Here is a 13,893-nt window from a genome sequence, read left to right as displayed (position 1 = left end):
CATGACTGTCCTAAGTACTTTACAGTTGTTACCTCACATGGTCCTCTCAACAACTAGTATACTATAATTATTTCCATTTTATAGATGAAGAAACTGAGGCAAATAGAAGCTAAGAGACTCACCTAAAGTAAGTGACAAGCTGGATTTGGATTCAGGTCTTTGACTCTAGGTCCAGCACTCTATCCTCTGTGCCATCTGTTTACCTACACACAAAGTACTATCAAATATTACCTGAATATTTGATCAGCAGAGGGAGAAACTGGTAAGGGAATGGATATTTGCAACTAATGATCCATTAAAAGTAGATAAATCATTCATGGATAATTAAGATTTGACTTTCTGGAAAGATGATTCTTTTGGTTTTAATTTTTAAAATGAATTTAAGAAAGAATGGGAGTAATAATTTTGATTTTTAAAATCTTTCTTTGTTCTTTTCCCTTTCTTTAGCTCTTCTAGGAGTGTATATTGGTTTTATGCTCAATTTATATTTTTCTTTGAGGCTTTGCTTATAGATATATTTTCAAGTCATTGTCTTATGAGTTTGTGTCTCAAGCTTTCCCATCACCATAATATTTTTTTATAGTCAGATACTTTTGTTGTTATTTGCTCTTTTTCCCAGACCTTTTCTTGACTTTGGACTTCATTTTAGAATTAGGTTTGCCTTTGAAGGAGCTATAACTGATCTGATCTTCTGGAACTCCATCTGGGGGCCTATAGGGTTTTGATTATTTAACATTGACATGATCCTGATTTGTACTCTAGTCCATACCCGTGTAGTCTTCCTAATCTGCCCTGTTCTTTAAGAAGAGGACCAAAATGACCTCACTATGTTGGAGTCAATGTATGGTATGTTTGACTGTGGCTGATCAGACCAATATAAGTGTGGAAGGCCACAAGTTGGGCACAAATATCCCATGTGAACATTTGAAATGGAGATTTCTCTAAACTTGTTCCTGTCATTTTTCTTTTGAACTACTGCAATTCTGCTTTGCTCCTAGAGCACAGGGCCTTCTTTGATATGGGCATGCCATGTTGCATGGTCCTATGCCAGTGTTTCCCATATATCTTAATCAATACCGAAGGTTTTCAGAGAGACCTTTGGAGTGCTCTTGTATCACTTCTTCTGACCTCCGTGTGAATGCTTGTCTTGTGTGAGTTCTTCATAAAATAGAACATAGACGATGAGATTAATTGGAACAGGCATGACTTAAAGGAAAGATTCCTTTCTCTCTACGTAAAACCCATGACTGTCCAAAATTCTTCTGATTAGCAATTTATTTACTTTAGCAAGCAATGATCCCTGGGCTTAAGGGAGAAGGAAACTAACATTTCTATCTGAGTGAGAATTAGTTTTATCAGATGTTCCCTCCCCACCCCCTTCAAGCTGAAATATGATGTCTAAATGCACTGGAGAAGTTTTTGAGAAAGGAGAGGAAAAAGGATGATATTGTATTAGAATTAATTTTTAAGAAAATAATAGACAAATATTCATCATAAGTGGTTATATACATTTACTTGCAAGGAAACTGAAGACTGAACCAGATGATAAGGACTATCTATGGTAAAGTGTAAAGAGCCCTGGAATGGAATGAGGGAAAACTAATTTAAGTTAGACATCTGGAAAAGTTACAGAGTCAGAGAGTGCCTTCATTGCCATCATAGTGCTTATTTTCCCCTTCCTGCTTTCTTTACTTTGCATCAGTTCACATAAGTGGTTCCATTCTTCTTTGTATTGTGTTACAATACAATAGCATTTTTGTTACATCGATGTACCACACGTGGAACAGTGAAGACTTATTTTCCTGAATTTAAATCTGGCCCCAGATACTTAACTAGCTGTGAGACCCTGGGCAAGTCACTTATCCCTGTTTGCTTCAGTTTCCTCATCTGCAAAATGAGCTGGAGAGGGAAGTGGCAAACCACTCCAGTATCTTTTCTAAGAAAACACCAAATGGGATCTCAAAGAGTTAGACACAATTCAACGACAACAACAAAACTATAACTTATTAACTCATTCCCTATTGCACAAGCATCTACTTTGTTTCTAGTTCTTTGTTCCTACAAAAAGTGGGGCTATAAATGTTTTGTTCTATTTGAGGCCATTCTTGGGTTACATGCCCAGCTATGTAATCTCTGACTCATAGATTATGAACATTTTAGCCACTTTATTGGCACAATTCCAAGTATCTTTATAGAATGTTCTCCCTCTAGTCCATTAGTGTGCTCATATTTCTACAAACCTTCAAATAGTGACTTTTTCACAGCTTTTGGCATCTTTGCCAATTTGCTTGGGGTGTGAGGTGAAACCTCAGAGTTTTGTTTCACATTTCTCTTATTATTAGTGATTTGAAGTATTCTTTAGATGAAGGGAATAGGAGCAACAATTTTTTGATGCAGTCTAAAAGGTATAGATCAAAATGAAAATGGCTGTCCTCTGCTAAAGGAGAAGGCCTGACTTCAAAGCAGAATAGTTTGGAGAATGTCCAGCATGTCCCAAAGTGAACTCGTTATCCACCCTTTTCCCCAACCCTTCCATCTTCCCAACTTTCCTATTACTGTTGAAGGCTTCTCTATCTTCCCATTTACATAGGCTATTAACATAAATGTCATCTTCAACTTCTCTCTGTCTCTATCTCTGTCTCTCTGTCTCTGTCTCTGTCTCTGTCTCTGTCTCTCTCTGTCTCTGCCTCTCTCTCTCTCTGTCTCTCTCTCTCTCTGTCTCTCTCTCTCTGTCTCTTTGTCTGTCTGCTTCTCTCTCTCTGTCTTTCCATCTCTCTGTCTCTGTCTCTCCTCAAATCCAATATATTGCCAGGTCTATCAAACCTTTTTTCAACATCTCTCCTATATTGCTCTCCTATTTTCTCCTGTGACATTGCCACCTCAGTGTAGCCCCTCATCACCTTATATCTGGACCATTGGATTTCCCTTAATGCTAGCTCCCTCCTCATGATTATCTCTATTTTATTTTGTGTTTATTTTGTTTGTATGTGGTTATTCATATGTTATCTTCTGAATTAGAATGTGAACTTCTTTTATTATTGTTTTTATTTTAATAACAAATTTCCACACATTTTCTGAAGTTATCTGATCCAGATTGTCCCCCCTTCTCTTCTTCCCTCCCGTCTCGTGGAGCTGACAAGTAATTCAATCTGGGTTATATGTGTATTATCACACAAAACATATTTCCATATTATTCATTTTTATAAGTGAATCTTATAAGCTCCCCCTCCCCCAATATATGCCCAAATAAACAAGTGATTCATTCTGTTTTCATCTGCAGAATGTGAACTTCCTGAGATCACAGTTGTTGTTTTTGGTCGTTCCTTGTATTCCCAGCTCTCAGAACAATTCCTGGTGCCTAGGAGCCGCTTGATGAATACTTACTGACTTCACTTGGTAGAGGAGAGTTAGAACCCACTGGCAGTTTTCCACAAGGAGGGTTCTAGTGCTTTGCCCAGAAAATTCTTCCTCCACTAAACAGAAAGACAAGCTGAAGTACTTCATGGGACAGGATCTGCCCAGGCACTAACAAAGGTTAATTCAGGTGAGAAGCCTGAAGATCAAGGGTCGAGTCTATGCATTCCATTGAACATCTATTATATTGTTGACATCTCTTAAACACTTTTTAACAAGCACCAAAGCAACAGCAGCAACAGTCTTCTCTCATTTTCAAATCGCTCAAGGTGTTTTTACTGCTGTTATTTTAAAATGTAAGGCTCAAGTAACTTGCCAGATACACAGATTTAGCAAAGCTTCCAGATGTAACTGAGAGATTAAGAACCAAGTTAAGCATCTGAGGCTGAAGAGCTAATAAGGGAAACCTGACAGCCCACCGCAAATAGAAACATGTTGGAATAATGGAAACATTTCCCTTAATCCGCCAATTATCAGGTCAGTCAGACTTGCTGTATTAATAGGCCGTGTAGGTGGAGTCTAGTATTGTTTGGTCTTTCCTATGTGCGCTTGGGAGGTCTTCTCTGAAGAGCGATTGTTGGACCTTCTGGTGGCCCCCAGGGACGCCAGAGCTTTTTCTCTGAACAGTTTCATGCAATGTTGAGTCATCCAGGCCAGATAACAGAGTGACTCATCGGTTCATAACAGAACATCACATGTGTGGTCAGGATGATCGTTCAATTTAATTTAGTTCAATTTAATAATTATTTATCAAGTACCTACTATGTGCCAAGAATACAACAAAGGCAAAATAGTCAATGTTTTTAGAGAGCTTACATTCTACTATGGAGATACAATGTTTATCCATATGATTTGAGAGGGAGAAAGCCTGGACCATTAGAGTAAAGAGGGAAAGCTTAGGAGGGACCTCAGGAAAGGAGGTGACAGTTGAGATGAACCTTGTAGGAAGGCAGGAGCTGTAACAGATTCCTGAGCCCATCTTTCAACTAAAACCTTCCCCCAGGGACAGAATTAACCCCTCTTTGCCAATAGCTCCCAAATCTCATATATGCAGCCCCAGTCTCTCCCCCAGTCAACAATTCTACAAAAGTTGTTGCCCAGGGGATATTTAAGTGGATATCTTTGTGAAAACCCATCCCTTTCCCTCACTACCTTTTTTATGTTGAAGATATCATCATCATCCTTTCAGTCTTCCAGGTCAGTAACCTCAGCCCAGCTTGCTTCTTCAGTCTCCTTCATCCTACATATAGCAGTCAATTGCAGTTCTTGCCATCTCTGTCTCCACAACATCTTTTGTATCCAACAAAATTAAAATACAAAATTTATATTCTTTCTTCTCATACAGCAACCACCTCAGTTTCATCTCTCTCATTTCTCAACTAGATTATTGCAATGGCTTCCAGAATGATCTCCTGCTTTAAGTCTCTCTGCCTTCTCCAGTTCGTCTTACCCACTGCTTCCAAAGTGATTTTTCTCAAGTGCAGCTCTGTCCATGTCATTTCTCTACTCCGTAAACTTCAAATGACTCCTTATTTTTATCTCTAGTAAAAAGTACACCCCCTCATTGGACTTTTTTTTTTAAACCCTTACCTTCCGTCTTGGAGTCAATACTGTGTATTGGCTCCAAGGCAGAAGAGTGGTAAGGGCTAGGCAATGGGGGTCAAGTGACTTGCCCAGGGTCACACAGCTGGGAAGTGTCTGAGGTCAGATTTGAACCTAGGACCTCCCATCTCTAGGCCTGGCTCTCAATCCACTGAGCTACCCAGCTGCCCCCTCATTGGACTTTTAAAGTCCTTTAAAGCCTGTCTTTTTAGCCTCACTGGACATTGTTGTTGTGGCTCAGTCATTTCAGTCATGTCTGACTCTTGTGATCTTATTTGAGGATTTTCCTGGCAAAGATACTGGAGTGCGTTGCCATTTTCATTTCCAGTTCATTTTACAAATGAAGAAACTGCGGCAAATGGCTTGCCCAGGGACATACAGCTAGTAAATGCCTAAGGTCAAATTTGAACTCAAGCCCAGCACTTGGTTCATTGGACTACCTAGTTGCCCTCCACTGGAGACTCTGCCTCATTCCTCTAGAGCAGTGATGGCAAACCTTTTAGAGGGGTAGGTGATGTGAGAAATGTCCTCAGGCACCTGTGGAGAGGGGGATGGGAGCAGCCTGGTCCCATGTCCCTCTGGCTTTCTATCAATGAACTCTGGTGAATTTTGTGATGAGGTCACAGTGTGCATACCCACAGAGAGGGCTCTGAGTGCCCCCTTTGGTACGTATGCCATAGGTTTGCCACCATAGCTCTAGAGTTTTACAGAACTGGCATTCCATTTCTTCCTGTCTTGTGCCTTTGTATTGCACATTCTCCATGGCTACAAGATACCTCTCCTCACTTCTGCCTCAGAGAATCCCTCTCTTCCTTCAAAATATTGCTCCATACTACCTTCTACAAGAAGACTTCCTGATCACCTCAGTTTTGACAGAGCACTCCTCTCCAGCTACCATGTATTTAAGCATCTCCTTATTTTTATTTATTAAAAAACACACACACACACACACACATATATATATATATATATATATATATGTTTTTCTCTCCCCTCTTAGAATGCAGTTTCCCTGAGGGTAGCTCTTATTTTATTTTTTTTTTGTATCAACAATGTCTAACACAATGCCTGATACATAGTAGTTTGCTTGATAAATGGTTATCTGATGAAATGGAAGAGGCTAAAGAAAACAGGAAGAATTAGAGTAGGAAATCAGCTATAAAAAGGAAGTGGCAAAACATAGAGACCTGGGATTGTTCATAACAATTTTTAGGTAGATGCTGGATGCAATTCTATGACATGTTTGGCTATCAAATGTGCATATTCATATGTGCATAAGTGGGAATTCCAGTGAGTATCAGGCCATATTGGAAAGAGGGCTTAATTTGGAGTCAGAGGCCCTAAATGCAAATCTTGATTCTGCTGTGGACAAGTCAATTAATCTTCCATCAAGGAACCACCAATGTCTTAGAGAATTAAACATATATATTTATTTTGTGGGTACCAATCCTATACTTTGGCTGTCCATTTATCCTCCCTCATATTTGTTACTCTTGTGACCTACGATTATTAGGTTAATTTTATTAAAATAAATATATACTCTTTGATTACCAAAAGAAAAAAAATCTTTAAATTACTGTTACAGAAAGATATAAATTCAACAACTCCATGTAAGCCTTAATGCTAACAGATCCTGCTAGGCTGAAATCCATTTCCTAGTCTCTGTTTCCTGTGTCTGCCTCATCTGAGATTCTCTGCTTCTGACCTGATTTAAGCCCTATTTACATCTCAGTTTTCTGAGAGGAGAAGAAAGGAACATAGGTAGATTAGCTCCCATGAATCGCTTGACATTTTTATAAGATATTTGGTGCCCAATATAATTTTGTGATATAACTTGTCACGAATACAAAAAGCCTACACAAAACTGATCCATAATTTCTGGACACTTTTAGGACTGCTTCTCTCCTTTGACGCCAGGTCTTATGCTATTTCCTGGTTCCATTGTATCCCTTGCCATGAGAATGGATTAACTTTGTCATTACCCTTTCTCAATTTCAGTCTTTGACCAGAAAAAAGAGGTTAATTGTGTGCCATTTCTCAGGAGAATGAGGTATCAGCATTTTAATTCCTGATATTCTATGAATTGTGGGTAGCTAATTAAAACTTAAAGATTAGAGAAGCTATTTTGGCCAAGAGGCCATTTGTAGGATTGTGAAATGAAGAGAACAAAGGTTTGTCTTTTCTTTTTATTCCTGCGGTTTAAATGAAACTTCATGCTAAAAAAAAAAAAGGCCTGGAATTGTTTTACATATTGAGGACTCATTGTATCGATTCTAATTTTAATTTTGCAGTGAACATTTGTGGTATCAGAAGGAGATAGCTACCTGGGGTTAACCGTCAAGATTATTGGGAATGTTAAGTAGGAAGATTTAGATTTTTGAAACTCCATTTGCCTTCTCTTGACCTCAGAGAGACATCATAAAGTCAGATAGAGCTTTATAGATTCTAATAGATGCCCTTCATTTCTTCTTTAGAACTTAACATTTAGATAATTCTTTTTTTTCCTCCCTCTTAGCTAACCGAGTTTCTCAACTATTAGATTAATGAATGTCCTGCTTTCCTCATTCTGTCACTAATTGGATGACTGTCTTTCAAGTTGGGCCATTTTTTGGTTTACTAACAGACACACGAGGACGAGGCTGCTCTGTGCACTGGAATCGCCCATCAGCCACAGGGTCTCCGCTCAGGTCAGTCTAGTTCTTAAACTGACCTTCACCTTTACATTTGTCCTCCCTCCTCAGAGGGCACCTGCACACCTAGTCAGTCAGTTAGCAGACACTGAGTGCCTGCTCTGTGCCAGGCACCCTCAGAAGTACAGGGCATCCAAGAGGACCAGACCTGGGCTCACTTCTTCCATCTCTCTCAATGAACCACAAGGATGAAGGCCAGGCAGTGCGATCTCAAGAAAGGCAAAAACAGCCCAGTGAAAGGTCAGCTCTGTGCTGAGTCAGTGCGGGTGTTTCCATTATATGGCAGCTTGCCAGAATAAAATGGTGGGGTGCACATGCTCCCTAATCCCACCTCATGATCATGTGCTTCAATCAAAATACCTTTGCTCTTATAGGAAAATCGCTTATTCCTGCCTCTAAAAAGCAGCTCAGTTTCAGGTCTTGGTGCTGAATAGACTCCTTTCTGGTTTCTCTTAATCAGGGCAAAGCCCAAAGAGTTTTTCTCCTTTATTTCCCATGGGATTCGTTCTGTTAGCTGGGTGTCCAGAATCCTTGCTATGTGACCTGCCCAGTTGTCCAGTGTTTGTTTGTTTTTTTAATGAGACAAAAAGCCGCCTTTGACCTTCAGAAAAGTTCTTAACTTGTCATGAGGTCTTTTCTTTCCTTTTTTTTTATCTTGTATCTTAGAATTGATATTAAGTCTTTATCAATTCTAAGGCAGAAGAGCAGTAAAGGCTAGGTAATTGGACTTAAGTGACTTGTCCAGTCACTCAACTAGGAAGTGCCTGAGGTCAAATTTGAATCCAGGACCTTCTCTCTCCTGCCCTGACTCTCTATCCATGGAGCGGCTGAGTTGCTCCTGTTATAAGGTCTTACAAAGATGTCCTGGGTATCAAAGTTGCACACTGGGTGATTGAAAGTTTCTAAAAAGGCCATTGCAGGAGAACTTTTTCTGCAAAAAGTTCTGGAAGTTTCTACTTTGTTGGGAATAGGTCTACATATATTGTTTTTCAGGCAATGAATGGTCATTTGGCATGGCTTGAGTTTTCCAGAATTATTTTTTCCTTTTTCTTCTCATTTTAGACATCTCTTTTTTGTGTGATGAAGGGCAATGAAGAAGTTCAGGATGAGGGGGCAGCTGGGTAGCTCAGTGGATTGAGACCCAGGCCTGGAGATGGGAGGTCCTAGGTTCAAATCTGGCCTCAGACACTTCCCAGCTGTGTGACCCTGGGCAAGTCACTTGACCCCCATTGCCTAACCCTTACCACTCTTCTGCCTTGGAACCAATATTTAGTATTGACTCTAAGATGGAAGGTAAGGGTTTAAAAAAAAAAAAAGAAGTTCAGGATGATACTTGCAAAAAAGATGTAATAATACCCTGGAGGATGTATTCACATCTTATGTGTGGCCTTCCACAAGTTTTACCTTTTTGAGCATCAATTTTCTTAACTTTAAAAAGGAGGGGTGTAAGATTTAAAATAATATACAATAACTCTAAGTATTATTTGTATAAGATTTATTAATAATCACTTGAAGTAGAAGAAATAAAAGGACAAAAGTAAAAACCTGAGTAAAGAACAGTTTCCCAGCCACATTCGTGGGAAAAGAGAGAGAGGGACAGAGCTACGCAAAACTTCTATCTTCCCTATGTTAGCAGGTAAAGTGAGAGGGAGCAGGGAAGCTGGGATTTAGAGTTCTGGGGAACAAATGCTCATTTCCCAGGGAGCTGGTCTAAATGACCTCTGAGCCCCCTTCTAGTTCCTTTTTGTTCTCCTTAAAACCTTCCCTTCTGTCTGGAATGCATACTCAGTGTGTATTGATTCCAAGGCAGAAGAGTGGGAAGGGCTTATAGGTAAGTGACTTGCTCAGGGTCATACAGTTAGGAAGTATTTAAGGCCAGATTTGAATCTCAGGTCCTTGCAACTCCAGGCCTGCTGCTCTATCCCTTGTGCTACTTAGTTGCCCCTCTTCTAAATCTTTGATTGCAAAGACCAAATATGTGAGAAATTCGCCACATATTTTTCCTTCTGAACTGGTGGCTCTGTGGACCTGAGTAGCCCCCTTACAAAAAGGATGAGTTGAATGGATTGGTCAATAAACCAATCAACCTGTAAGTATTTATCAGATACTCATTATATGCAAAACACAGTTCTAGATGCTATAAAGGAAGTTAAAAAAAAAGACACAATATTTTCTCCTCCAAAAGTGTTTGAGGTCTGGTAGAGAACAAATTAACTCAGAAAAATAATTAGAAATAAATTGCTTTTTGGGGCAGCTGGGTGGCTCTGTGGAATGAGAGCCAGGTGCAGAGTTGGGAGGTTGTGGGTTCAAATGTGACCTCAGACACTTCCCAACTGTGTGACCCTGGTCAAATCACTTGACCCCCATTGCCTAGTCCTTACCATTCTTCTGCCTTGGAACCAATACACAGTATTGATTCGAAAATAGAAGGTGAGGGTTTAAAAAAAAAAGAAATCAATTGTATTAAAGACATGCAATAAATTGGAAAGGCTTGCTTCATGTAGGAGATTGGATTTAAGCCGAATCTATGACTTGGATAGGAACAGTAGAGTAGGGATTGCATTCCAGACAAAAGGAATCATCAGAAAAATTACTTCGTTCTTCATGAATGGTCTTCTTTCCATCCTCTGAGCTTTCAAAGCTCTTTATATATCTCATGCATATAGACACATATAGATATACTTGTCATAATTTATTTACTATGTTATATCGCATTATATTTATTATTTATTTATTAAAAAACACTAAGGCCTAGGCAAAGGGACTTAAGTGACTTACCCAAGGTCACACAACTAGGAAGTGTCTAAGATCACATTTGAACCCATTATCTTCCCCTCTCATAATCCACTGAGCCACCTAGCTGCACCCTAGCAATTTTTTAACATGTTTTTTCTCCTTTACTAGATGTCAAGCTCCTTGAAGGCAGAAATTGAATGTAATTAACATTTTATCATCTCTACCACAAGAATTCCTGGAACATAGTAGGTATTTAATAAATGCTTGTTGACTGGCTTGTACACAGTAGGCATTTCCTAAATGTTTGATGAACCTTGAAGAAATGGAGATGGGAATGTTTCCTTTGTTGTCCATAGTTCCTTACCATTTCAGAGCCTTAGTAGCCTCCCTTCTTCTTAGATTCATTGTTTGCTCTTGTATTACTCATCAAGGATGAAAGAATATGCCTTTGGAAAGGAGTTCTAGTTACTCCCTGTGATTCAGTTGTAAGGAGATGAAAACAGTGATTTTCGACTGCTTGTCTTCTCTATGAAGCTAATACAGTGTTGCCCGAGGCTGTGTCTGATGCATCTTCCCATGATCTCCATGACTGTTTTTTACAATTTACCAAGCTGAGCAAAAGTCTAGCCACTGTAGCATCTATCTCAATGGGAAAGAACAAAAGAAAGAAAAGGGAAAGCAGAAGGGAGAGAAAGAAGGAGAGTAGGTAGAAAGGAAAAAATGGAAAAATCAATCATGTTCTATCTGGAAAGCCCAATGCTAATTGCTGGGGATGTAAATATAAAAGGTGAAACATTCAAGGAATTCATCCTTGAATGGGATAAAAATGAACACCCACCTCCTATTACAATTATAAACCTGGAATCAGAAAGTGAGAGTAGAAGAAGCAGACCTTTATTCTTTCTTGAAAGAAAGGGACAAATGCCCTAATGGCAAATGCCAATGCATGGGTGCAGATACAAGCTCTATAGGTTCCTGATGCAAGACCCCTCTTACCCCTCTGTCTGACACCTCATCATCTGGAGGCCAGGACTTACAGTCAAGGTATAAAGATTATCCCAATCAGAAAATAGCAAGATACATAACATCAGTTCACCCCGAGCTCCCACTAGGGATGGGTAAGGTTATGGGAAGGTAGCCATGTCCTTGGGAGTGATGCCTCTGGCTCCTAAAGGTATGAGGAGATAAGGAGGTAGGATAGCTTTCCTTGAAATGAGATGAGACCTCCCAACTCACTGCGCCTGTGGCAATAACAAAATGTCCTTGAGGTAAGCCTAAACAGGCTTTCTTCCCTGATGGGGAAGAGGGGATAGCATGATTGTCCACTCTAAGGAGAACACATTAATTCTTTTTATTCCTCATACCCTCAAATTGGGGGAGACAACATGTTAAAGAGTTTAACTGAAAGTCCAATGGAAACACTCAGGAGTTAAAGGTTAGAAGACAGCACTCAGGGGGATCTGAAGGGCATAGAGGCAGTGATGATGATAAATAAGGTTCAACGAAATCTTAGAAGAATAGGGCAGGACATATTGTAGAGCCTGGTGGACGTTTACATCAATGGAAGGGTTAGAGTTGTTGATTCCTATTTCATCCTAGCTGTCATGTGCTAGAACCAACTTGGGAGAGCTGATTGTTAAATTTTCAGTGTGAGCAATTTATTCTTTGGAAATAGGCAAACAATCAAATTGGAATTTGATTTACTGTTTTGTTGACTCTCCAGGTTTAAGAAAGTAAAGGAGAAAATGCTAATAATACAGATTCAACTTAAAAGTGTATTGGGTGAGCCCTGTTCCCCCCCCCCCCTTTTTTTTTCCCTTTAGAGAACCTATTATTAAGCCTTTACCAGTCAACTCCTGGTTATGCCCTTCTTATTTCTGACAGTCTTGATAGGGTCTGGGTGGTCTTAGGGCATAAATAAAGAGATCCTTTTGCTACATAATCTTACCCAGTCATAGTGTATTATTTTGCCATGTTGGTTGGGTAGTGAGAGTCATAAAAGTAGGGACACTAGTTTTGTTTTTTTTTTTTTAAATAGGTATGTTTGTTTTTTAATTACCTTTTTTTTTCTATTTTGAGCATTTTCTAAGTCCTACCTCTTTCTTCTCCCCCCCAAAAGAAAAATAAAATCTTTCCAACAATTGTATACGGTGATATAAAAGCAAGTGTTCACATAAACCATGTCCCCAAAATTCATGTTTCATTCTGCTTATTAGTCCATCGTCTATTTGTCAGTGTTCTTCATTATTGGTCCCTTGGGATCATGATTGATTACCGAGTTGAATAGAGTTCTTAAGTCTTTCAAAATGACTAGTTTTTTAAATGTTGGTGTTATAATATAAATACAATTATTCTTTTTATTCTTAGGTTTGTGTCAAGTCTGAAGAATCCCAAAGATTTGTTCCACCAATTAATCAACTTCTCTTCCCAATACATCTATCTCATTTGCTGGCTCTCACTGAACATCTAAGTTCTATCCAATGACCCCCTGGGAACAGGAACTACATATTTTCTGAATTCTGGGTATTGTTCTCCAACCACACAAAATCTATCTTCTCAGTGACAAAGTAGGAAGCCATGGACTTGAAACGTGGTATTTTGTCAAAAGATTCATTTTGCAACAACTTTCTTATTTTTCATTTAAGAGTGACATACTTATGAAAATACATTGGTGAATTTATTGGAGTGGATACTACTGAACAATAGTAATTCTGACATTTTCAGAGAGCTTTCCTCTAAGTTTTTTGGGTTATTTCACCCTCTCTACCTATTCCAACTCTTCCTGAAGCCAGCTGTTACTGGGAAGAAACCAAGTAGACATGACTACATTAGGGTTTTGGAATATTAGAGCAATAGGATATACCTCCTAATGTAGGGATTCCTAATCTGGGCACTTTGACTTTGTTATCTTAATAACTGATTATTTAAAAAATCCTTACCTTCTGTCTTGGAATCAATATTAAATATTAGTTCCAAGGCAGAAGAGTGGTTCATGCTGAGTGAACAATTGGGGTTAAGTGACTTGCCCAGGGTTACACAGCTAGGAAGTACTTGAGGTTAAATTTGAACCCAGGTCCTCCCAACTCCAGGCCTGGTTACTATCTTGCTACCTAGCTGCTCCTTGTTTCCTTTGTAGTCCTATATATTTGCATTTATGAATTTAAAAACATTATTTTGAGAAGGTTTTACAGACTTTACCAAACTGCCAAAGGCATCCATTACACAAAAAATTGAGGGAAAAAATCTTGTTGTAGACTACAATGCATCTCCCACATGCCATCAGTAGAATACCATTTTGTCCTCAAGTAGCTATGAGAAGACAGAATATCATGTAGATGCTCTAGACACATGTTTAATCAACTGAAGTTAGACTGTGTTAGTCATGTGGAAAACATGCAAAAACAGGTCTATGGATGGGTCCTTGATCTGTACATATTTCCATTACTAATGG

At 39.1% G+C, this 13,893-nt stretch overlaps 1 long non-coding RNA gene across 1 annotated transcript; it reads left to right on the top strand.

Moving 5' to 3' along the window:
* Positions 1–13,122, top strand: LOC107649838 (uncharacterized). Its single transcript, XR_008913909.1, has 3 exons — positions 1–127; positions 10,611–10,687; positions 12,810–13,122. It is a non-coding gene; the product is annotated as an uncharacterized LOC107649838 (long non-coding RNA).
* The last annotated feature ends 771 nt before the right edge of the window (positions 13,123–13,893 follow it).

This window comes from Monodelphis domestica, chromosome 8 (assembly GCF_027887165.1).
Source record: "Monodelphis domestica isolate mMonDom1 chromosome 8, mMonDom1.pri, whole genome shotgun sequence".
Taxonomy (NCBI): domain Eukaryota; kingdom Metazoa; phylum Chordata; class Mammalia; order Didelphimorphia; family Didelphidae; genus Monodelphis; species Monodelphis domestica.
The sequence above is the reverse complement of the archived record's forward strand: the minus strand, read 5'-3'. Positions and strand labels throughout refer to the sequence as shown.